Source organism: Rhinolophus sinicus, chromosome 14, assembly GCF_057876585.1.
Source record: "Rhinolophus sinicus isolate RSI-liver-muscle chromosome 14, RSI-T2T, whole genome shotgun sequence".
NCBI lineage: Eukaryota > Metazoa > Chordata > Mammalia > Chiroptera > Rhinolophidae > Rhinolophus > Rhinolophus sinicus.
This window is the reverse complement of record NC_142514.1, coordinates 44,646,162-44,672,637: the sequence shown is the minus strand read 5'-3', so window position 1 is coordinate 44,672,637 and position 26,476 is coordinate 44,646,162. Positions and strand designations below refer to the sequence as shown.

Genomic DNA, 26,476 nt, shown 5'->3' with positions numbered 1-26,476 from the left:
TGGTATTCAGTAACACAAATCAACTCATGACATGTTTAAATTTAAATGCTAACCACACACTCTCAGAGTTACTTTAAAGGTTAGTTTTTAATCAATAGAAGTTGCTGACTCTGGGTTTTTGAGCTGCGCACTGCAGCTCTTGGGCTTTTGTCTAACGTTAAAGCTTTCAAACTCTTTTTTTTTTTCCTTGAGATGATTTTAGCAATGATTTGCAGACACAGAAGGCTATTGTGCTCTGACCAGCAACATGTCAATAGAGGAGCGAGTTGCCCTGTGGTGGGGTGTCAATATGACTCCTGAAGGGTTGGGTTGGGGGTCTTTAATAACCCGTGAAAAAAACTTAATTAACCCTTTCAGGCCCCAACCAAAACCTATTCTTAAACTTTTTCACTTCTGTAATTTGACCATTAGTACTATTTCAACATCACACTAATCTTCATGACAATTAACCCAGCTACTTGACCAGGCTTTCCAGAATGGGAAGTCAGTCGGTTAGGGGAACCACACAGGAAATTTTTTTTTTTTTTTAAATGGGGTCTCTTTGATTAAATCATTTATTTGCAGAGATGGCAGATAAACAGTTATAATAATAATAAAAATACATGCACTTTACCAAATTTTCTCATGATCAGTTTGTAGCTAAAGATGCTCTTGATTCTGTTAATGCTGAGTGGGCTGGTCGCACATTTACAAGCCCCTCAAGTTCTATAAGCTTCCACGAACTATTAATAACATCAGATAGACAAGAAAATGTTTGGAAAACCCCAGTTTTCTCTTGTAATATTTTCTTACAAAGTCCATTATGCAAGCAGTGCAAGTTTCAAAACTTGCTTGAAGAACAATTCTGAGCATTTTCTACTTGGGTCATACAAGAAAAATATAAAAGAAATCTGAGATGGTGAAATTGTTGGGGTTGAGTAGCAAATCACTGGGAGAATGTTGCCACATTAAACAAAATTCATTTATGGAGCATCAAAAAATTGTCTTCAGCCATTTATTGACATAAGCTTATGTTTTCATTTTGTTTCTGCCTCATACTTTATAGCCCCTTAATCTAACCTACTGTATCCAGATGGACTACAAAGGAATCTCTCTATCCCTTATCTGCAGTGAGTTCCAGTATTACCATACAATATAGGACGATGCTATCTCGATACATTTACATTAAGGAAGTAAACACAGAGCTTTGATCTATTTTTTCCTCAGGAACATTCAGTTATCGTTGTTTTGGAGGTCCATAAATCCATACTCCCACAAAGGTTCTAGTTAAGCAAAATTATTCTGTTACATTCACAATTTCTACAGTTTGGGATGTGCTGCGGGGAGGGATGGGGGTAATTGTCCTCTCTTAGTGTTCAAGGTGAAACATCAAAAGAAATCTGCAGTCCAGGACCAGAGCTCAGCTTTCCTTTTCTCCAGTCAAATGAAGAAGTAATCTCATCAGGTTGGAAAGTGCTGACTAAGGATTTAATAAAGTGCCTGCAGATGTGGCGTCTCTAAGGTATTCAACTCATGTAATGCAAAACAGCTCCACACTGAATGTGCTTATAAAATTTCATTTAACCATTGCAACGCGACTTTTTTTTTTTTTTTTTTTTTACCGTTCTCTAAGGAGTTCTATCACACTTCCCACCCCTTAATTTACAGCTCCATGAAAGTTCGAATCCCATTCTGCCAGGATTCTGGAATACTCACAGTAGTCAGGTTTTATGAACTATAAACAATATCTATCTTGCTGCATCCTAAAAAACAGGAAGCCTTAAATTGTAGTAGGTACCTCTGACAGTGGCAGTCATTTTCCTTTCTTATGCCGCATGGAGAGCAATGAGGAAACTGAGGCTATTTTCCAAACTTTGGTCATGATGTCGACCAAGACAGAGTTGATGAAGGCTCAACTCCTTAGTAACAACAAATACTCTAATGCAAATAGCAACTTTTAAAAAGGACTTTTATAAACTGTATTCACTAAGAGGTCCGGATGTATATTTTAGCAACAAAAGGAAATAGAGGTTTGTTTGAGATAGCTATATTTCACTTTAACCAAAAAAGAAGAGGGGGTGTGGGGGTGGGAACAGGGAGGATGGAACAGACTGTGACACAGCAGAATCTGTTTTTCAAATCAAAAGTTAAACAAAAGACCTCAAGGGCAAAGTTGAACACTGCGGAAGGAGGTTGTTAATGTGGAATCCAGAACTGGGTGTGACACTTCACTTTCTTCTCCAGGCAAGGTGGGTTATTTAAGGACATTCACACACATAAACCAGAAACAACGCAAAGACAGAGAGGCTTCTGCCCCTATTGCCCCAGAAGGCCGGACTCTCCTTCAATCCAACCAATACTGTGTGAGTTGCGGTCACCATTTTCACTTCTCTCTCGAGGAGATGCTATCTCTGCTGGGTCACTAATCCAGTTAGTCATTTTTGGCTTCCTGCTCTTGTTTGGATGAGCTAAAGTCCACTGTTTAGCCCAAATGAGTTGTCCTTGGCAAATCAGTCAAAAGCCTGATGGCCTCCCCTGCCTGCTTCCAACACAATGAAAAGGGCCAGGGGCCTCTGTGTGCACTTCTCAGTGTCTCACATGTGTACAGACCATTTTGGAGCGTTTGTTCACTCATTCGCTAAGTACTTGGGGCTTCTTGTGTGCGCGGTGCTATGCCTGCTAGACTCTAGGGATATAATAAGTAGAATACATATGGTACCTGCTGTTAAGGAGTTGTGCAGAAAGAAGGCGCTGGATTTTAGACTTCTATGTCCTTCAAGATACCAGGTACCCTGCTTTTCTCACAGTAGGATCTTACGAACTTAGGTTGACTGCTGAGGCTGAGTATCCAATGTCCAAGGGACGCAGGATTGAGTCCCACTTTTTCCACTGACTAGTTGTATGTCCTCGAGCCCCAGAGGGCTGCTCTGAGGACCATTCGGCATTACATGAGAGGAAAGCAGCTTTTTCCGCTGGTTTCTTCTGAAAAAAGGTGACATGCTGTACACAGGTGTCAGTTATTGGTATTGCCAGCCACAAGCTTTGATCTCTGCCGTCATTTTTCTTGTCTGATTTTGTTAATTAAAGAAAGCCTGTTTTCAATAACGCTAAACCAAGACTTGTTTATTGTACAGGAAACTATTAAAACGTTAATGGGCTGTGATTGGCCCTGCTTACCTTTGTGGCCTTATTTTTGCACTGCTCATATTCAACACTTGTGCTGTGTTAAATTTCTTCCAGCTCCCCCAAACCAAATGCCTTCTACCCGCTGGGCCCTGGCACAGCCTGCACCCCTCTGTTTGGCTTTGCTGACATTTACTAGTCCTTGTGTTCTCAGATTAGCAGCCCCTTCTTCCAAGGGGTCTTTCTCCAGGCCTTTAGTCCCGAGGTTTACCTCTGTCACAGTCACTGAACTATAGTTACCTGCTTTCTTTCCAAGAAAAACTGACTATCTTCCTGCATGTGGCATCTCCAGTGTCTTTCTTGTCCAGTGGCTGGCAAAGAGTAGGTACTTAAGGAAGGAAGAAACAAGCTACCTCCGTGGTTCCCGAAGCCTGGTGTCAGTAACCTGCACAAGACCTTTAGAAGGATGATTTCTAGCATGTCTGTGCCACGTCCATGCTTGTGCCACATGTCCATGTCTTCCCAAATGACAGACACTCTCCCTAGAGAGACACAGGTCTCCTCAAACCGCCCCAGGCAGTTCTGACTGAAGAGCTGTTGCAACAGGGCCAACTGCGGCCAAGTGCGTCAGTAGCATGTGCAATAGTTTTGTAACATGGACTGCTGCCTACTTACTACAAGCAGAGGAGGTGTCCAAACCACCACTCCCTGGAGAGTGACCGTGCTGCTCCCGGCCAAGACCTCCGTTTGGTTCAAACCTCAAGACGGGAAAACACTAATCTTTTTGCCCAATAAGCCACCCAGCACCTCCAAACCTTGAGAGTACATACACAATCCAATTATTCCGACTGCTGTTCCAAAGTCTGGCTCTTTCACTGTATTCCAACTTGCCCTTGTGTCTGCCTCACCGTCAAATACATTTTTTTTTTTTTGGGTCTCCCTTTATATGTTCATCAAATGTAAACCAAAGCCTTGGGAATTAAAAATTACTCCCTGGCCCACTCACACTTGCTCTGCGGACTTACTGGCAGGGCGGGCTGCATGCATAGTGGGAAGAGCCAGGGCTCTACAGTTTGAGTTAACAGAATCCCATCATTTCACTAGTACACCATGATCTTATTAGGCAAGTTAGCACTCCCCGAGCCTCAGTTCTAGACTCCATGAAATGGAGACAACAACTTTATCCGTTCTTATGGGGATTATATGAGCTAATAGATGGATAGCGGCAAGTCCAGAAAACCGGAAAGCCGGGGTAGATGGGTTCTCCAACTAGGAAATGTGCACGGGGCCTTAAGGTTCACAAGAGACCTAAGGAGGACCAGCTCCCTTGGAAAGTACTCACTCAACAAGGCGCCTTTCGCTTATTTAATGATATAGCTCCTTAGTTAAAAGTAGCAGCTGCGTCAGTTCCATTTCCCCAGTTGCAAGAGAAAGTTCTTGAGAAAATAAAAATCTGTCTTTAATTGCGGTATTAAAATCAGAGCGGCGAAACCAACCACACAAAAGGAATTGGCTCAAGTTTATGAAAGGCATTTGGGCCCTTGCCTTGCAAGGCTAAACTGCTCGCCTTGGACGTGGGGGTGAGGGGGGGGGGGGAGAGGGGAGGGAGTAGTCAGGCAACCAAGTGGGACAGAAACAATCCTATTTTGGTTTTTGTTAGTGAATGGCATACTACATAGATCAGAGACTTCTTATAAAATACAAACCCCCACTGTACACAAAGCACAGGAAAATGTGAGGAAAAAAGGGAAAAACTAAAAGCAGCTTAGGGTGTGTTAACGCTGCTATTCTGTCAGCTTAAAGAGTATTTTATGCTTGATCAACAGCTCTTTTTTATTGTGCTTTTCTTTCATTCATTCAAGACATCAAAGCGGGCACCACCAGTGTACCTGCCCTTCTGGAGCCGCTTGTGAGGGGGTTCTAATGAAGCACGACTCTGGGAGCCGGAGACCCCCGTGGACACGGCAGTTCAAAGGGAATATTTCAACAATGATTACATTTTGTAAATCTTTTTATGAAAGAGACAGCTTATTTCCTGCTTTTTCATGAAAAATAGATTCGATCCATTAAAGTGAGCCCGCGCCACGGAAGCTGCTTGAGATCTGAGGTGCAGCGTGGAGATTAAGGGGACAGCAACCCAATGAAATCGTCTAGAGTTCCTATCTATTTGGCCTCGATGGCACTGAGGGATTTTCTGGGTGGGGCCCAAGCAGTGCACTGAATGGCTCTGCTGCGAAAAATGCAGCGATGGTGTGGTTTCTTGCCTTGTGTTTTAGCTGGGGCCTTGTGTTTATTATTTGTTCTCTCTCTCTCTCTCTCTCTCTTTTTTTTTTTTTTTTTTTTGATTCCACAAAGGCCAACCATGTATCACGAAGTATCAGGTAACCCCTTTTATTGCCCAAAAGTAAGATGAATGATTTTAGTTACAGATTCATTAAATGCTGTATTTTAATGCCCTTCAATGGGACAAACCCTTTTCCATATGGGAAGCTGACCATAAAGCTGGCTGTGGTCTAAAGATACAATACAGTCTTTATTATTGGCTAATATCTGCCCCAAAGGCAAAAATTAAGAAGGCAACCTAGCCCTTTGCAATTTTTGATTTTCAACATTAAAATAATCTATCCTCTAGTCTCTCTTTTGTCTTTCTTTTTTTCTTTGTTTGTTTTTCTGGCAGCAGGAAAAGTTGAGGTGACTAGGAAAGGAAAAGAATACGATTTCCTGGGGAGCTATGACATGAAAAAAAAGTATGTTTTCTACACGTCAGATTCCAATTTTAATTAAATGCCTGTTGTCTAACAAGTGCAGACAGTCACACTTGGGGCTGGCCCAATGGTGGCCCAGGGAGGTAACCTTTCTTGTTTAAAAAAGAGAGGCATGGGAGTGAAGGTTGGAGCTCAGCAAAGCGTGGCCACATTATAATAATTATTCCACCGATTGCTTCCTCACTCTTGCTCTTCCCCCAAAGCTGAAAAGCTCTTCCCAAACATAACTCAGGTTCAGAGCAAATCTGTGTTGTAGATTTAATGTGCAGATTGTGTGGTAGATAGCGGAAAAATAATATTGAAGTAAAAAGTCCACTTATTTAAAAATTTCTCCCAGAGACAACCCTGTAACAAAATGACAGAAGACCTGCTACTTTGCCAGACACTAATTCCCAAACTAAACTTCTCAGCCAAGGAGCCCTTTGGACACTGGATGGCATCTGCCACCTTTGGACATTTGCACCCCAGGCTGGCCCTTCCATGCATGGCTCTGAGCACAGGTCTCTGCTTCCTTACCCTTTTCATCCTCCTCTGTTTACTGTCTTGGGTTCTTCCTCCTGTCCTTTCCGGTCCCATTTCCTGCCTCCTCCCACCCCTCAGCTAGTCTCCCTCTCCCCCAGTGTTTGAGCCCCCCACAGGAATCAGGGCGGACCCCTACTCTCTCAAAGGCCACACAAACCCACAGTCCTTCCTCCTCCATTCACTGGATTAAGAACAGAAGGGAAGAACGCACTCAACTGCAACCTTGACCAGCCCGCTGAGCAGCTGGAATCGAAGGCTTCTGTGAGCTAAAGAAACGAGGAACAGAGGCAGAATGTGGACAAAATGTGAAGGAAGTTCAAGCATCTTAGTGAGCAGATTCGTGAGAAAAGAAGAGGGATAGTACAGTGAGATGCAACTCAGCACTGGACTGTGTGAGTCGGGGCCCTGGTTCAAGCCCCAGCTCAGTCACTGGCTGCCCTACGAGGCTGCTCTGATACAACTACAAAGACTGCATTCCTATCTATACTTTCTGAGGACACCTGCTTTTCGATTTTACTGATTCCAGGCGTCATCTTTTTTTCCTTCATGGTGTAGATGTGATATTGGCAGGGGTAAAACTATTCATATCCCTCACTGAGGTTAGCGTGACTTGACCATAGAAACACTCAGAGACCTAAATTCTAGCCTGTGTGACTTCAGGGGTCCAACCTAACTTATCTTCAAAACGGACCTCAGTAGAACAGTTATCACAGCACATGGGGGAGAAAAGAACAAATAGAAAAAGACAAAACTCTGAAGTACTGGCCTAAAATAGGCAGCAGCATCTGGACAGCACTGATATGATCGAGATGGCAAAGGACAGGATCAGGCTTTCATCTGAGCCAACCACCCTGGGTAAAAACTGAATGATTTCCCTGTGATATCCCCGAAAGCACAAACCAGGGAGCAGTGAACAACGCTTTCCACCTCCTTCTGAAAATGTGGTAGGAGTTAGGGTTTTATGGCAACAAAACTTGTCTTTGTTAAGACGTGACTTGCAAAACAAACCCACATGGGGGAGTTGACAGTTTCAAATGACAGTATTTTTTTCTTTTTTAATGCTGAAACAGCAAAAGCTTTTTATGTTCAGATTTATTTCCTTCTAAATTTGTAGATTAAATTTACAACCAAGCAATATTCATTGCTACAAACAATTAGATTCTTCCTGAATATTTCCAGGGGAGGTGAGTGGGTAGCTTCTTGGTGGGGTTGGGGGGTGGGATTCGTACAAACATGAAGATCCCATTGCGTTAACCGCCTATGTGAAGGGTCTGATGAATGATTTGGACATATACGTGATAGACGTAATCAGCAGAGCTACTTGGCTTCCCTGTCAGGAACCTATGCTCCTTACAGGGAGGTAATACCATTCTAACATAGAAGATTTCATTCATTTTTACCTTTTTAGTAATGAGTTTAGAGATGGTGGGGATCTTATAAGAAAAGATTACTGAAGACAGATTTAAGAATGTGTTCTATAAAGTCAAGCATGCAAACAAGATCACTTATTTGTTCTCAGATAAATTCTAACTGGTAGTGCTCTCCCCGTAACTGTGATTTAGGAAACGACTTAGAACTCAGACACACACTGCTAATTTGGAACAGTTATATACCTCTAGGATCACTTTATTATATTTTAATGAAGCCAGTTACAGATTGGATGACTTATATACTCGCTGGCTCTTTAAAAATCCTTTTCTCTTGTCCGTCACCCTATGGATAGGAGGTCCTACTGCTTATTTTGCAAGAGTGGTGGTAAGTTCCAATGATACATATTAACTTTCATTCTGATTCTGCAATCACAGAAGTCTTGCACATTTGCCACCTTGTGCTATCCTAAAGGTGGTGCACTTAAAAAAAATACTTGAAGGTTTGTTTTTGTGTGTTTTTTTCTTTCTTTTAAAGACGTGAATTGTCTGAGCTAAAATATGGCTTCCTGTTCTCCTGCATTGGCCTTTCCATGTTGTTCTCCAGGAACACGTTTACGAGTTCAAGTTCAGGTTTAAACTAAATAAAACACTCCTCAGGAGTTTATAACTGAACCTCATTTACATGTGCTCCCTCTGAACTCTGCCGGCCTCAGTATGCTAGTTTCCAAGGCTTGGTGAAGGAATGTTTTACAGTTGGAATCTGTATTGCTTTCTCAGGCATTTCAGACTCAGAGGCTGGGCAGCACCAAGCTTTTCGTTAGTATTAAAAGTTTCCTCAGATCTACTATAAAGTCAAAGAAAGAGAAATAAAGACAAATAAAGAGAAAGAAAGACAAGGCAGGGGTCAGAGAATGGTATCTTCTTAATTTTCCCTATAAGGCTTTAGAGTTAACATTCCAGTTAAAAAGAAGAGTAACAGACTCTGAATGTATATTCTAGAATTCCATAGCCAAGCCTTCAAATTTCTCTGCAACCATTTTCAGCTCTTTGTGGAAATGGTCACTGCATATTTGTTCTTTTCAAATATAAAAACTCGGGTTTGATTAAACTTTTTCTGCAGTCAAAATGTACTATGAAGATGAATGTCCCCAACTCAAAAGGGATTCCATATTATGTTTTTGAAAAAACCTAAGGGATTTTTGAGGTCAGAAAGATCTCAGGGATTTTCCAGCCTATAAAGGTACACTACAGAAGAGGAAATGGCTATTTTTGGTTTAGAACCAGGAAGAGTAGAAGTAGGGATTCTGAGATATTCATAAGGAACTCAGTTTGGAGAGAGGTGATTTCCTGACTGACTGAGGTTAAGACTCAAGCTTCTTGTTAAGCAAGGGTCCAGGAGTTTGGAGAAAGCAGCGATGGTCTTTGTGGGTAGAAATGGAAAGAAAGCTGGAGACACAGTACGAGAGATTCTGCCTCTGAACTTCCCTCTGAGTTTACTGAGTAAGGAAGTAGGTACAGCAGTAATAAAGCAATAGTGCAATGCTTGAGGGTTACTTTACAGCATCTCTTTGCATTGGAGCAGTTCTGTCCTGATAGGTGAGCGTCCCTAGCAAAACTGCAGGGTGTGGCATTCCCAGTACCTCAGGTTCAGCAGCTGCTTCCCTGCAAAGTGATATGATGAGTCAGATTAAATAGTTCGAAGGTAAGCCCTGCTGTGGGGGTTCAGAGAAGACACTATCCAGCTCAAGGTGAATGGACTGAGTCCATGGTGAATCTGGGTCTCAGTTTGCACCTCTGCTAAGAAGGGATGAAGACCATCTTCCTAGCATGGTGGTTTTGAGGATGAAATGAAATAATATATGAAAGTGTTTTTGTCTCTTGACCATAAAGAGATGATGCTTTTATTTATTTATTTATTTTTTTTTTTTTGTATTTTTTTCTGACATGGGGAAGACAGAACCGTCATATTTATATGTTCATTATGGTCCCTTCTTGGCCTACTGCAATAAATGGGCAGTCATTTTTCTTGGATAAATACAATCATAGACAGCATGGATATGCTGGCTGTCTATTCTTTTCTTTTAATCCCCTGAATTTAGCCTAGCTTAAATGCTGAAAAACATTAAGGATTTTCTAAAACCAAGTTAAATGTGAATATGCTTCCAAATAAAACCCTTTGCTATGAAAACAGGAAGTTTCTTCTACTGGATAAAGACATGAATAAAAGTAGAATCCGTTTAGATGATATTCTATAGAAATGAATGGTAAAATTAGTTTCTTTTTGGGCAGCACTTTACTTATGGTGATTGAGTGGAATCAGGGCTCACAAGCCTAAGAGTTTCTCAGGCTTTGGACAGGAATGACTGGCCAATTTGCAAAAAGATGATAATTTGCATATGAGATAATCTCTACTATACCATTGGTCACTCAACCTCAAATTACGGAGAATCATGTGTTCTTTCTTTTGTTTAGTTTTTGTTTCTCTTCTTTCTTTTTCACAAATATCTATCTAATTTTGACTCATTCTCCTCTGTCCTTTGGACCATTCTGCTGTTAAGGGTTGCTATAGGAAACAAAGATAATAGCCAATGCTACTTTTTTTTAAGCAACTCTGGCAGAATAGAGGGTGAGAGAATTTGAGACTCAAATGGTTTGCAGATTTTCCTGAGGATTTAATTTGTCCTTGAGGATCTTAATTATTTTGAAGACAGAACAATTTGATCGTTGACTTGATAGTTTAAAAAAATTTATATCTATTAATGTGTGGGTAAGTAAATGTAAATCTAATGTTAACTTAACTTATGCTGAATCTCATGGTAAAACAGTGGCCTCGTCCTTCTACAATTTTCTGTAAGAAACTGAGGGTGTCAAATTTGGAAACATGCTCGCTGATGGTGCTACATGGAAGGCTTATGATGAAGAGGGCAAGCTATTTCCTGGAAATAAATTAGGCACTTGGAGAAGCTGCTTTCTTCCTCCCACTCCGTTAGAGTTACACACTCAGTGGCTGTAATCCCTTATCTTACTATGGAGCTGAATTCTGTGCCTGGTTCTTACTCAAAGCAAGCAGCTAGGAAGGGGTGCAAAGGGAAAGTCCAGATTTGACAGCACTGACCCCAAGACTGAGGAGCATTAGTGAATTCCACAAGGAGTGTCATTCAGCAGTTCTTGGTTTACAAAGGTCATTGTGATGCAAGGCCCAGGGGAAGAGCCAAGCAAATAGTCTTCCTGGAAGATGGTGCGGGTGAGGGAAAGGGGAAGAATGATGTTATTAGGGGGTGGGGTGAAGAGAATTTGGTCCATCTTTAGACTGTGACAGGAAAAAGTATTTGGGAAGAGGCCAGCTGAGAGAGACAGGATGGCCCTAGCAGAATGGCAATGATGGAACAAACAGCAGCATTCAGAGCTAGCCAGACACCAGAGAGAACAACTGGCAGATATTAAAATCATTGTAAGATGTGAAATTATACCTCTCATTGCTTCATTATCACTATATTTCATAATATTTGTCTAGGAAGACACACAAAGCCTATCAGGTGAAATTAATCTTAATGATCAATTTTAGTTTTATTTTAATTAAACAATTTCAATTTAATTAATGCAGGCACAGAAATTCGTCAAAATTACAAATGTAAATGTCGAACTTTAAATCAAAGGTCCTCCCTACTCCCTGTCTCCTGTAGAAGGACTTTAACGTGTTTGCCTGTGAAAGTAGATGGGAATTTTAACTTTTGTCTGTACTGTGAAGGACAGAAGTTAGAAACATGTGCAACCAAAAGCTACCTAGGAACACAGACAAGAAGCCCAGGTTTACTGCCCAGCTACCCACCCACACTCACACATAACACCGCAAGGCCGTCTATGAAGATGAATTCTGCCACGTGAACTTTGGAATAACATGCTTTGGTTCCTCAGGATTCCAGTGCCCTCGGGTCAGCCTAATGGATACTGGGCTTTTAGAAAACACCTCTGTAAAATGGGAACCACGCACCCATTTCCTAAGCCACATATTAAACTATCAGTCCCTGCCCTTCCTGGTGTTTGATACCCTGCGTCTCAGTACCACTTTGCCTCTGATTAGCTGCGTGGCCTCACAGGGTTTTTTCACCTCCCTGGGCTTTGGCTCTCTTATTTGGAGGCACTGCTTTATAAAAATGACACACTCTTTATCTCAAATTGCACTTAAAGTCCTATCTGAAAAATGACGTGCTCTGGAGTAGATAATCTGTAAGAAAATTAACAGCTTCACTGTTTTGGTATTCCGATAACTGAAAAATACTGGCATCTTAAAACAGAGTTGGAAATGGTATGGGGTATATGTGTCTGAGTCACCTGGAAAGTCATTGAAATAACCTTTTTTCTCTCTCTTAAAAATCCAAAGTAGATGGAACGCAAAGTTCCAAAAATTTGAGGAAGAAAAGGACCTGGCGAATGGATTTTTTTTTTCCCCCTAAAAAGATAAGAGGGGGAGGGGGAAAGGGGAGGTGTAAAACATAGAACAGTCATAATAGAAAGAAATGCATGTTTACTTTTTTGTATTTAAAAAACTTGTACTGGTGAATCACACTTAATAACAGGCCTGCAGTGTCACCGATTCTTGGTCTTAGAAGAATGTTATGTGCAGCAGAAGGTTCTATGTTATCGCTCTTACCCGTAAAATAGCTACAACTTCTTTTCCCACAAGACGCCTCATCCACAAGCCTCCATCTTAACTTGTTCCCAACTGTACATGAGAATTATTTGACAGCAGTCAATCTACTATCGCTGTTTGGGGACATTACAGGAGAACAGCAGAGTAATTTAACAATATAGTTGATTAGTGTAATAATCATCATTAAATTTAGTAATGATAGTGGGATTCCCCTTACTTTGGTTAATGACCATGGACAATTCATTTCTTGACTGCCAGTGGTAGAAATGGGTTTTGAAATATTAACTTCTGCCCCATGGGAATGACACTTAGCCCATCACATTTAATTTTTGACCTTCACTGAATAGCATGATCCTAATCCCTTGATTTTATAATCTTAACTAGGAAACATTAAAATATGGATTGACTCCAGTTGGCAGGAATCTTTATGTTCTTTTCACTAAAAAAGCTATAAATCCAACGGTTGACCTTTTATTTCCAGGTCACAAATGACACCCACTCACTTTTGCCTGTTCACATAGGATTTATGTTAGGGTCTATAGGTATAAGCCATGAAAGTTGAACTTTAATGAAATGTCTTTCAAAGATGTGCACTTAACCAAAAATTTCCCACAAAAAATTAGCAGATGGCCTTTTAAAAACAGATATTATGTCCTCAGATTCATAGCTGGCCTCAACTAAATCTACTTTTCACTTGAAGTAAGTTTCTTTCAATAGTATCATTTTTCTAAGTATACGCATTAGGCTTGTTTGGGATGATAACAGTACCTTAGTTCCCAATTTAGATTTCTAAACTGAAAGATTTCTGAAATGTTCTTTCCCATCACCATAATTTATCTATCTCCAGCTGAAAAATGTTCCTTGTCCTTTTTCACAAAATCAATTGTATTGATGGGAGGCATTCCATCTTGTCAATCAGGGAAATGTGATTTGATGGGACCCCAAAGCAGTGAGATGAGGGAAGGAATACCAAACCCACTCAGTCCACACCATCTGAGTGAGATCAATGTTTCCCATAATACTCTTCCTGTCATGTAGCACCCTAACTGTCACAATTAATAATGTAGAAGGAGCTGATTAACTTAAGTAAAGTGCTCTCTGCTGTGTAAACACAAAGATCTATGAGGCACAAAAAAAACAACAACAAAAAAAACCAACAACAAAAAAAATGGGAGGGGCAGAGAAGAACAAAACGTCATTTTTATTTTTCATGTGGACACGTTCTCACTTTCCATTCTTCTGTTGTAACAATTACAGTACCAGCCACTCTGACAGAGTCGATAAATTGATCTGGGTCTTGATGCAGCAGCAAAGCAGACTGATCTGATACACCATTATCTGCAGTGGAGAGTGGGGGTGGGGGTTGGGGTGCACTTGGAAGGCAGAGGGCAAAGGGGAGAAGTCAGCAAAGGCAAGTCAGCATTGCTCTTGATAGGTAATTCATGCTCTAACTGGAATAGATAGATGTATACGTGGCGTCTGCGTGTGTGTGTGTGTGTGTGTGTGACACATGCATGTACGTACATGCATACGTACGTGTGTATGTGTGTGTGTGCATGCTGGGAAGGGATAGAGAAAAAGAAACCCTCAGCTTAGCTAAAGGATGCAGCCTAAGTAATACTGTATGCACCACTTATTTAAGTCCCTCTGGTATTTCAGTCACTCACACCAATCTGCAATTCAATGAGGATCACCACCCCATTAGAACTAATCATGTCAGCTGTGTATCTGACAAAATAAACATTCAGAAACCCTGCTCTGAGGTTTATAACTTGTTTTTGCACTGGGATTTTTTTTCTTCTCTCCCTCATCCAGCATAAAGTTTAATAGTTTTTTAATATAAAATTATAACATACATAGAAACTCTCTGTCTGCATTCCTCAGCATATTTTTCCTCACAACCAGAAACTGCAGCTGTGAGCTGAGCTTTAACTTGCTCCTTGGGAGTATGCTAAGTATGTTCTTAATAAATAAATATCATTCCACTAGCTAATGAGAGAATTAATGGCACAACTTATGGAAAATGGACGAGGGAGGATGTGGGGAGAGGAGACTCAGCTCAGGGGGAAAATTACCAGATCACCTCCGGGGTTCTTACCATATTAACATTTCTATGTTTCTACTGGCAATCACATGTCCCTGGTTCTAAAGATGAATGAGGTACTTCCTGCCTTACCTCTGGTGCTTACAGAGGTTCAATTCTAAGGGGTAAAAAGCAGCAGCACACATCAGCTTTCCATGAGCCAGGGTGGGGTGCTAACCGTATTGAATCTTTGTAAAACTCTAAGTGGAATGCAGGAATTAATTTATAATTTTATAACCATGACATCTAAGTTTCAGAAAAGCTCAAAGTTACCCCAAGGTCAATGTACTAGTCTGCTCAGGCTGCGATAACAAAATAACATAAACTAGGTAGCTTAAACAACAGAAATTTATTTTCTCACAATTCTGGAGATTGGGATGTCCAAGGTCAAGTTTCCAGTTGATTTGGTACCTGAGGGTCCTCTTCCTGGCCTGCAGACAGCTGCCTCTCCCTGAGTCCTCATAGGACAGACAGAAAGCAAGCTCTCTGGTGTCTCTTCTTATAAAGGCACCAATCCCGTCATGAGGCCCACTCTCATCTAAACCTAATTATCTTCCAAAGGTCACATCTTCAAATACCATCACATTGGGGGTTAGGGTTTCAACATATAAATTTGGTGGGGGCAAGTGTGGGGGGAACACAAGTCTGTCCATAGCAGTCATGTACTGAGATAACTCAAAATCAGGTCTGTCTGGTTGCAATGCTTATGTTTTCTCTACTACATCATCTGGCCCAGGAGAGGGGGGTACCTCAGGACCATAGGCCTTAATGCTACTACTACCGACAAAATCCTGGGCCTAATTAGTGTTAAACCAAGCTCGGTTATGGGTTCTTCACATATAGAGACCCCACTGTGCCCTTCACCCACTTCCCATTCCCACAGAATAAAGTCCAAATGCCCTACCATTGTATAAAGGTATATATGTATCTATGACTAGATCCTGTCTAATTTCCCAGCCTCAGTACTCAACATAACATTATCCGTCATTTACTTGCACTACCACATATACCAAACAGAGTAGTGTTCTCCAAACACATACAGTTGCTCCTTTGCATGTGCTGTTCCCCTTTCCTAAAATGGCATGTTCTACCCATCAAGTATGTTTGTGTCCTTCAAAATAAGCTCATGTGTCATCTCTAGAATATCTTCCATGGCTCTCCTGCTTCTCCCCAGAGTTATTTACCTACTCTGTACTACTTGTGGATTATACATACTTTGAGTTTCAGTTATCTTACCTTACTATAATTTACTTTTCTCCCTAGAAGTCCGTGAGCAATGTACGGCAGGAATTGGGTTATATATATCGAGAGTCCCCCTTCCAGCCTAGCATGGTGCCAGGAATATAGTAGGTGCTCAGTAAATTCTGGCTTCTTTCTCCTTCCTCAGATCAATCACATAGCTGAAGAACGAGGGAGATGAGCCAGGAATCCAGGTATTTTTGACTCCTGGTCCAGTGCTCCTTTTCCTCTACCAAGATACACAGGCCCCTACTATGGTCAGTTCCCTTACTGGACCTTGTACTGTCCTTCCAGCCCCCCACTACACCTCCTCCGCACCCCACACACAGCCAGGAATCCATGCAAGGGGGATTGTGCTTGACAGGGGCAGAAGCCTTGTGACATGAGGGCTGGCTGTAAATTTCCCTCCACTACTCAAGGCAACAAGAGACAAGCGGCATATCCAGCTCTGGCAGGCAGCACTGGGCACTTCCCACATGATTAAGGTGGTGCTGTGGGGTCCAAGGTTGCCCTGTACTGAGGGCATCTGTGCCCGTTTTGCAGCTCCATTATCCCAACACACTCAGACTCTGGGGGGATGGCAAGGAGGGCATGACGGTGAGGAACAGAGGGCCAGGACAGCCTGTCCTAACCCAGTGAACCCAGTGTCCCAGCTCCAACACAGCGGTCCAGATTATCATAAGCCCATGTGATTCATTAGTTAATGTGTAAAGCATTTGGAAAGTGAAAAGCCAATTAGAAGTGCTAAGTTATTTCATCTCTGCTATAAAGGAAGCAATGTGAAGCCTAAGGAAAAATTCTCATGCAAATATTCTGGGAAGGCGTGTCACAGAATGTAACTCAATGAATAGGCCTCATTGAAAGGCTATATCCCCAAAAGAAAGGCCACTGATAAAAGAATGTGCCTTCATCCTCAATTAAAAAAAAGAAAAAGAAAAGAAAAAACAGGAAGGTAAACAAGGGGGTGTGAGAAAAGTGTTCAGGAAGAATCACTGAGAACTCATATGAGATCTTTGAGAATCTCACATTAAACAATAGGCTCTGGCACTGAAACTGCGTTAGTGGAACCTTCAAGGTCTTAGACACATTCGAAGGCCTGGGAAAGCATGTGTCCAAAAGGAATCTCTCCTAATGTGACCGGTCCTTGGTTAGAGTGCAGAAACATTTGGGAAAGCACATTCCTCAGGCATGGGATTTTCACAGGCTGGGGCTTTGGGGAAAGTGGGAACACCACCTGTACAGCCTTCTTGCCTTCGAGTTCACATAGCAGGGCCAATCAACTCCTTTTCCTGTTCTCTGAACTCTGTTGACTCAAGCTCAGCAATACCAGGCTCTTTTCTTTTGCAAAGGAAGCATCTGGTTCCAAGTCATAAAAAAGAAACCCAGAACCTATTGCTGACTGTTTGATAAGCACCTGGGAGGGCTTAGGAGGGCCCCCGTTTCACAGCGTTCCCCTGCAATTACCAAGGCACATGCCTTCCACCTCAGCTTTTTCAGAGGTCAAGTTCACCAGGAGAACATTGACACAGCCCCATGGGAGCTGGTCTGCACGAAACCCCAGTACTACTGCCTGGACTCAAATCCTGGACTCAGAGAGAGGACTGAAATGAGATGATCACCACAACACTCATATACACACAGCTTATACGTCGCCTAGACATAGGGAGTGTGCAGGAAAGGCACTGTCAAAAAGAAAAGCAGCAAGAGATTAAAGGAATCTAGTGCAAACAACAGGCGTTGAAAAGTGCATGAAACTTATCAGGGAATGGAAAAAAAGAGAATATGGCAGATATTGTTAACAGTCTACCCACTATCTATTGCCCCTCTTTCTTGGGGCAATTTTGTTTAGGGAGGACAATGTGACCAGCCCTGGGTAACAGATCATAATTTTAGCCAATCAAGATAATTCTAGGCTGGCTTTCCCAGCATCCTTTGCAGCTAAAGATTAAAATGTGACCAGTTTTAGTCAGTGAAACCTAAATGGAAATTTGCTAACAGGAAAGCAGCATGACAGGGTCTTTGTTCCCTAATATAAGAGACATAATAGGGAACGATAGGGGTATGATGTCTGGAGCTGCAGCAGCCATTTTGCAATCAGAGGCATCAAGCAGGTGAATGCTAAGGATGGTAGAGCAGAATGTTAGAAAGAGCATGGGTTCCGGCTGGCATCAATGTCACAGCTGAAACAATGCCAAAAACCACTCACCAACAGATTTATTGTTATGTGAAAAATAACCCTGACTGGATTAAGCCACACTTAACTGGGTTTTCTTCTGTGAGGAAGATCCAATTATTGCCTTCATTGCATAGATGAGGAAACTGAATTTTACAGGGTAACATGTCCAAGATCACTCAGACAAATGGCGCAGCCAGGATGTGAAAACAGGTCTATCCTCCTCTCCAACTCATGACTTTTTCCCTGTTCCCCTAAAGAAATCAGACCATCAATCCCAAGGACATTTCCCTGACCATCCTGGAACGTCCACTCATCAGGAGCATCAGTATCAAGACCTGTGCAAAGACTGGAAATCTTGACAGCAATTCTGCAGTTGATACTGTGCTTTTCTGACTTCATTACAAGGCTATCATCAAACTCTGATCTAACTCCTCTCAGTGCTCTATACCAACCCACAGCTTCTTTTTCAACTTTTCCCCCAACTTCATTTTCTATCCCCCTTTTCCCACAACCCCAAGGGCTTATTGAATGGATACTAGATTTTTAGTCCTTTCCCTGCTTTCTCCAGGAAACCTAAAATTTCCTGTGAAATCTCCCTCTTATCTTCCCCTTATCCATTGCCACGGATCTCATTTGAACACAGTCATGTACCATTTAACGATGGGGGTACATTCTGAGAAATGTGCCATGAGGCGATTTCATCATTCTGCGAACATCAGTGCACTTACATAAACCTAGATGGTATAGCCTCCTACACACCTATGCAGTATGGTACACCCCCGTTGTATATGCAGTCCATTGTGGACCAAAACATCGTTCCACATCGCACAACTGTATGAAAAGCAAGCAAGAAAGGAACCAACATTTACTGAGCACCTATTGTATGCTAGTTCCCATGTACGCACGGTAATTCTTTCAACCATCACCAATTTGCTTCAACTAAGAAGCTTCCCCAAATCTTTTTGGAGCAAGGCAAAACACAAACAAAAAGGCTAAAATCCAACTGCGACAGGATTAAAGGTGACAGGATTACTGAAGTATGAGCACTGAGAGAGCAAAAGGAGACCAAAGGCCAGAACTGACGCTCTAACTTTGTCCAGGAGTGAAGATTGTGGCTGAGGACGTCTAAAACGTGCTGCCAAATTAAAACTTGAAAGACAAAGGTCTGTTTATTGAAAAATGTATTTTAAGAGTGTCTCATAGCCTGTCAGTGAGTCAGCTGCCAAGTATATATGAAGAGAATGTGTCAAGAAATTACAGGTTGGTGTGGGAGATGGGAAGCTGGGAGGATTCACTGCTGCCCACAGTAGTGAGGGGTGGGGGGAGTGGCAGATTGCATGAGTCACTCATCTCAGGGAGGTGTTGCTTTTACTATTCAACACCTACGACTGCAGCTGAGAACTTAAGAGAAAAAATGACCAGGCACCATCTTCCCTTCAGATTCTGGGGGGGGTTACATTCACTTGCTGCTAGTTCTTACGACCCTCTTACCACCATTCTCCTCTGGGGAAGTCTCTTCTTCCTTGGGGCCCAATCTAGCTTAAGGGGAGAAATGGCATGCGGGGAAGAATAGATGTGACCAACTGAATCAGGCTTTTGGGATACCTTTAGGGCAGATGTTTAATGGAAGAACCCATAGTGTTATAATCTTGGTAGATGGGGAAGGTTGTCCTAATTTGCTAGATGGTTGCTTTAGACCCAGCATTTGGCAGGTAGGTTCTGCCCATATCCACAGAGCTGCACACAGGGACGTGCTAAAAAGGCTCACACAAGTCCTTCCTGATGGGGAACCTGAAGGTACGGTAGGCTCTGGAGTCAAAGTGGGTTTGTGTCCTGGCTCTACTGACCCCTGGCTATGTGGTTCTGGGGAAGTCCTTTCTTGAAACCTCAGTTTTTAAATCTGTATAATGGGGAAAACAATAATAATGGTTCTGTTTACTTCAAAGGGTTGTTCTTAAGATCAAATGAGAAAATACTTTGTAATCCAGAAAAATACTGTTTAAATATGAGTTTAATTATCAACCCTACAATAAAAGCCATCATTTATTAAGTGTTTAATAAGCGTCAAGCATTTACTTTCTTTATATTTATAGAATTTAAGACTCAAACTAACCATAGGAGGTGTATCTATATTTATCAGCATTTAACAATTAATAAACCAGACTAGAAAAATTGAACTGCCAAAACAACAACAACAACGAAAGAGAAATAACAAAAAAAGAAACACATATGTACTACTTCTATCTGATGGAATAAAGCTTCAATGAAGATCTGAAAAGAAAGCCCGCAATCTCAGCTGCTCTGCTATCTGGTCTCTGGGCAGAGGCGAGCTGTTCTCACAGATGCAGATTAAGAACATTAGTAAAATGTCTGTTTCCCAGGCAGGATGAGACAATGAGCTCAGTCCTGATTTTACAGATGCATGAACTAATAGGAAACTGGGGCAGGCCTTCAGAAGCACCAAGGGAAGCACCCGTCCTATCTCACAAGACCCAACTCCTAGGTTTCTGATTCCTTGATGTAAGAGGATGAGTCAGTCAGAGGCCACGTTAAAGAGAAAATGGTCAGTAACGTGTTACTCTAAATAATTAAGGATGCTGGCAGTACTTGGGAAAGAGAAGTTTCAGAGACAGATTGGTTCAATACTGGCTATCTCACTTACCATGGGACAAGTGTCCTCCGAAACTTCAGTTTCCTCACTGGAAGTTAGGGATAAGAGCACCAACCTTAGAGGGCTCTGAGTTACAGAACCTGGCACACGTGGCTGCTTACCACAGAGGACCGATTTAACCCATTAACTTTTTTCAAAGACAGGAGTAAATGGAATTTTATCTGCCATTCCCCTCCAATCTTGGGAGTTTTCAGTTGCGTGGGCTTGTAACTAAAACGCTCAAGTCCAGTTCTAACTAGAAGAGGGAGGATCCTTTTTTTTTTTCCCCCTGTAAGGAAATCTGAGTTTCTTGCCCTTGCAACTCTTGAGCTGCTCTTTGAACTTCTGTGTGGTACCTAACCTCCTACAGGCAGGCAGCTTGCTTGGGTCAGGGTGGGGAGGAGGCAGGGAATGGCTTCAGCTAATTGAAGTGCAATCTCAAGTGAGCTTAGGGTCCTGGGTGAGGATATTACACAGGAGGGTGCATTTTTGGAAATAAGGGGTGAGGGGACTACTGGCTGATATGCCAGCAGCAGGAAAAGATTCTAATTTACCTGCTTGGTCCAGAGAAGACAGAAGACAATATGGCTCTCTTCTTACGGTGGGCTGAGTCTTATCTATCTACCAGCTTACGGACAAATGGTCAAATATTAAAAGTATATAAAAAAAGGTAAAATGGTTAAGAACCAGAACCATATCATCAGAACAAAGTTAGACATGGACAGAGAAAGTATCTAGCCTTTTCTGCTCCTACCACTCTTTGGAAAGTTCTACCCAACTGTCATAGCCTCTTTGGCAAATCCTTGTTGTACATGGTATGCTGCATTATTGTCAGCACAGTCATTACTATTGTTCTGTTTCTCCTATCAGACTTTGAACAACTTGAGGAGCACTGTTACTCCCTGCATTGATGTAGATGTTGGGAATATAGTAAGAAATAACGAGTGAGTGAAGGAAGGAACTTAGGAAGGGTTTTGCAGATTACCTAAGTTTTGGTTTCTCAGAGCTTCAGGAATGTAACCCACCGAATGGCAACACATCAGAATGCTCTCCACATTCACCACCTCCCTGCGTTCCTTGTGCACTGCCACCAAAGGCAGAAAATGAGTGCCATGACCATAACTGAGCTATGTAGGTACCTCTCCGGGGCGGCTGGTTTCCCACACGGTGAAGTGTGTGGCTTGTACATAGGTTTGCAAATTTCATGAGGCAAAGGCAGTCACGGTGCAGGCAAGTCAGGCAGCTAAATGATTTATTAAGCAAAGGTTACAGCACCTGTGCCTTTTTGTCAAGAAATCAAGCCCATGCCATGCCAAGCGATCCTTCTAATAATCCAAATGGTAATTTGGTTTTAAATAGCATTTCAGATACCACAATTCTGTTGATGCAGAACAGTGATAGATTTTGGTGGCAGGGAAGAAATGCCTGCTTTTAATATTGTTTGCACTCATTTTTCATTTTAAAGAATTAGTCCTCATTGAAGTTCTGCAGGTTAAGCATTTTATTTGAACATTCTGATTAAACTAGAACCTGAATCAAAATGAGTTCTTTGCTCAGTCCTTCTGTGTGGGAATTGGTATTTCTATTTATTACCTGATGATGAAATATTAACATTTTTTTCTCTAAATAAATGCCTCCTCTTAATGGCTCTCATTTTCAGGGATCAGATTAAATTATGAGATGCAATTGAAATGGCCATTGGCTTTCTGCTATCTGAGATGATGGCATGTTCTCTATTATATTATATCACTCAGTGGGCGTGCAGGAGACATTAATAGTGTCCAAAGTGAAGTAAATACTTTATGCCCTGGAGATTTTTCTATATGTTAATATCAACTGTCATGGGACAATATTGAAAAATGAGATTCGGGGTGGGACGAGTGGTCATGATTTCTCAGAATAGATGGGTGTTCTCAAGGCTGTAGGGAGCGAGCCACCCCCCACGTTAATGATGAGTTACAAAATGGGGGAGGAGGAGGGAAATGAGAGACAAATAATGATAGTAGCCGAGGTAGCAGACAAGTGAGGCAGAAGAATGGGATAGATAACTTGGCAAGAATGTTCGAACAGAGCCAAACGCTGGGGTGAGATATACAATGCAATTGAAAGGCATTCTGAAAGAAAACTAGCTCAAGGCAAGGCTAAAGAGAAGGCAATTCTGTCTCAGTGAAGGGAGGAATTCCCTGGAGAAAAAAATAGACTGGAAGGGAAGGAGGACGAAAAATGGCTTTCAATTATCCGTGTTATCTTTGCCTACCAATCATTACAGATGATGAATAGGTGCAATAAAAGCCAATATTCAATTTTTCCAATTTACATGGAAAGAAGGCCATAATATATTGTTAAGGGGAAGAAACAGCAGGTTACCAAACAGTGTATATAATATGATCTCATTTTTGCAGTATATTTGTATGCATAGAAACAGTCTGGATGGATTTATACAGAAATGTTAACAGTAGGACTACAAGTGATTTTTATTATTTTTCCCATCTGTATTTTCCACAATTAACATGTATCATGACTTTAATAAGGAAAATTCCTTATTTTTAAACTTCCTTATGCTTCATAAGATTCAACCAATCTAGATTCACCCAATAAATGCTGACTACCCACTATGTGCTGGGCATGACAATGATCTCAGAGGGGTCAGCACACAATTACAGTGGGTTTTAGTGATAAACAGTCCACTTTTCTTGGCTGTTTTGCAGAATTGTAGACTGTTAAGCGGTGAAAGGGCTGTTAGAATTTATCTAATGATTACATTTTTAAAATTTACCATCTTAACTATTTTTAAGTGTACAGTTTAGTGGTACTCAGTACGTTTGCAATGCTGTGCAACCATCACCACCATCCATCTCCAGAACTCTTTCATCTTGCAATACTGAATCCCTGCACCATTAAACAGTAACCCTCCATTCTGTCCTTTCCCCAGCCACTTGCAACCACTATTTTACTTTCTGTTTCTACGAATTTGACAACTCGAGGTACCTCACCTAAGTGGAATCATACAGCATTTGTCCCTTTGTGACTCGCTTATTTCACTTAGCATAATGTCCTCAAGGTTCATCCATATTGTCGCATGTTGTAGAATTTCCTTCCTTTTTAAGGCTGAATAATATGTATTATACCACACTGAAATGGTAGATACACAGTGAAATCTATATACCACATTTTATCCATTTATTTATCGATGGACATTTGGATTGCTTCTACCTAACGGATATTGTGAATAGTGCTGCAAAGAACATGGGTGTGCTAATATATCTTTGAGACCTTGCATTCAATTCTTTTGGGTATATATATACTAATGATTAGGTTCTAATACAATCTCAGATTTAGAAGCAGGGAATATGCCAAGAGTATTCCTGAGAGTTGAGCATCAGTCTCTCAATATCCGCAGGGCAAGATGCCCATGAGCTCATGCAGCACTACTGTACAGTAGGTAGAGAGCATAGGCTTTGGAGTTAGACTGAACGAAGACGGATTCTTGCTCCACACCTTACCAACGTATGGCCTTGAGAAAATCAATAATCTCTTTAGGTCTGTTTCCACATCTATAAGGTGGAGAAAATTATATCTGCCTTGTTGGGTGGCTGTAAAGGGTAGTTGGATAATTTACCTACGGTACTTAGTACATAAAAATGCTGTATGAACAGAGGCTATATATAATCAATGAACTCTTTTTTAAAGAAAAGTCTTATGATAAACTGAAAACTGCCTACTTAAGATGTCTATGCATTAGTTCAAGTTCTATTTGCTTGAAGAAACAGAGACCATATCTAAGCCACCTTTTATAGTTTGATGCTTCACACAGTTGAAGAGATTTCCATTGAGAACCAGTCTTTGGGAGAAAGGGAGGGCCTTTATTTTACATTTGTTTCTGAATTTATGCATAAGGTATCTCCTTTGCATTCACAGAGTTCAAGTATCTGCTTGGGTGGCTCTTCAATTTTTACTTCTTCAAAGGTAGAAAGCAAAATTTTGTTTTCCCAGAAAATTTTCCTATAATTCAATTAATAAAAATTCCATGCCTTATTAACAAAATCATCAATATAGAAAAAAATGCAAGCTTGCTTATTAACAAATTACTAATCTACAGGCCATGTTCAAATTATATCTTAAAAAATTCCTATTAAAAAAAATCCCTTTTCTGAACTAACATGTTCTCAAAAAGGAGTTTTTTAAAAAAGCATATTATTATTCTTATTATCTATATATGTCTAACACTTTAAGTAGTTCCAGAAAGTGGTTCCTTCTTTTTAAAGAGTTAATATATACACCTTAAAATTAAAATATTTTGAGCACATAATTTTTCTCTCTCCCTCTCTCCATATATACATATATATATGCGTGTGTGTATATATACATACAGATGTATATATACACATATATACATATTATATATACATATATGTATACATATACACATATATAATATATATAAAATATATATATTTAAAAATATATAAATATAATATATATTATATATGTAATATACATATATACACCGTGTTTCCCTGAATATAAGACCTAGCTGGACCATCAGTTCTAATGCGTCTTTTGGAGCAAGAATTAACATAACACCCAGTCTTATTTTACTGCAATGTAAGACAGGGTCTTTAACATAATATAAAATAATATAATATAATATAATATAATATAATATAATATAAAATATAATATAATATAATATCATATAATATACACCAGGTCTTATATTAATTTTTGCTCCAAAAGATGCATTAGAGCTGATGGTCCAGCTAGGTCTTATTTTCGGGGAAACATGGTATATATATATGAAAAAATGACAACTCCATTAGCATAGCTTCTCATAAGACAACGGGGGATGTCTTTTTTCAAGCCAAATGTAGCAGGTGTCACTGTGATAAAAAACATTTATGCTCTTGTCCCTATGATGCCAAATATTTAATGGAAACCAAAAAATTCAGTTCCAGATGCCAATATTGGGTCTATATGACATCATTCATCCAGATGTGTGGAAAATCTGGATTTTTAAGAATTGAATTTTTGTGGTCAACATCATGAAGACCCAGCTTATGGGTTAAATAAGGCATTTGTGAAACAAAGCCATATTGGAATATAACACGTTTTGATTATAGAGAAACATATTGAATGGAACACAGGGTACAATTTGAGTGCTGTGAACCACAGCTTATATAAAAAATACTATGTAAAACACAAACAGGACATTTCCAAACTGCATTTTTGAGGTTTTTGATGCAGTAACCTGAGCACCCTGGGGCTTTGAGAAAAGAAATCATCCAATATTAGAGCCACTGTCCCCAGCTTTCCCCTCCCATTGAACTTGAACATGTGAGCCCAAAGTACAAAATGAAATGTTCTTCTAGTTTAATGCATTGGAGGTAATTATTCAGCTTTAAATTTACCAGTTAAGTATTTGAAGGTATGGGAAAATAAGCAATAGACTTGAACAATTTTATGGGAGGTACTGAATAGGAGATGTTAATCCCAGACACCACGTACAGGCCCGTTTCAGAAGAAAGAGCAGAAGTGGGAAATTCAAGAGTTAACTTTCTCCCTCCCTTCTTTGCTCCCCCTCTCCTCCCAGCTGCCTCCTCTGAGCTGTACTTTCTGTGACCCTGCTGCAGTGTAAGGAAGGCTTCAGATGCAATGCAGTTTAACCCATGCCGTTGACACAGCAATAAACTAAAACCCTTTACAGAGAGAGCAAATGGACCCAGGAAGGCAAATCTAGCTCGTTCATAGGCTCCTGGTCATAGTCTTACAAACAAAGATGGGTAGTTATAACTCTGGCATCTGGAGATTATACACCCAGGCATATGCACAAAATACCTTGGAGAATTTTTTTCAACTACTAGGCTGACAACCTCACAGAGAAAATATTTTCTTTATGTCAATTATGATAATATATGGCC

At 40.8% G+C, this 26,476-nt stretch overlaps 1 protein-coding gene across 12 annotated transcripts in view; it reads right to left on the bottom strand.

Annotated features, from left to right (window-relative positions):
- Positions 1–26,476, bottom strand: part of NFIA (nuclear factor I A) — a 562,979-nt gene that overhangs the window by 9,834 nt on the left and 526,669 nt on the right. The gene's annotated exons all lie outside the window — the stretch shown is intronic.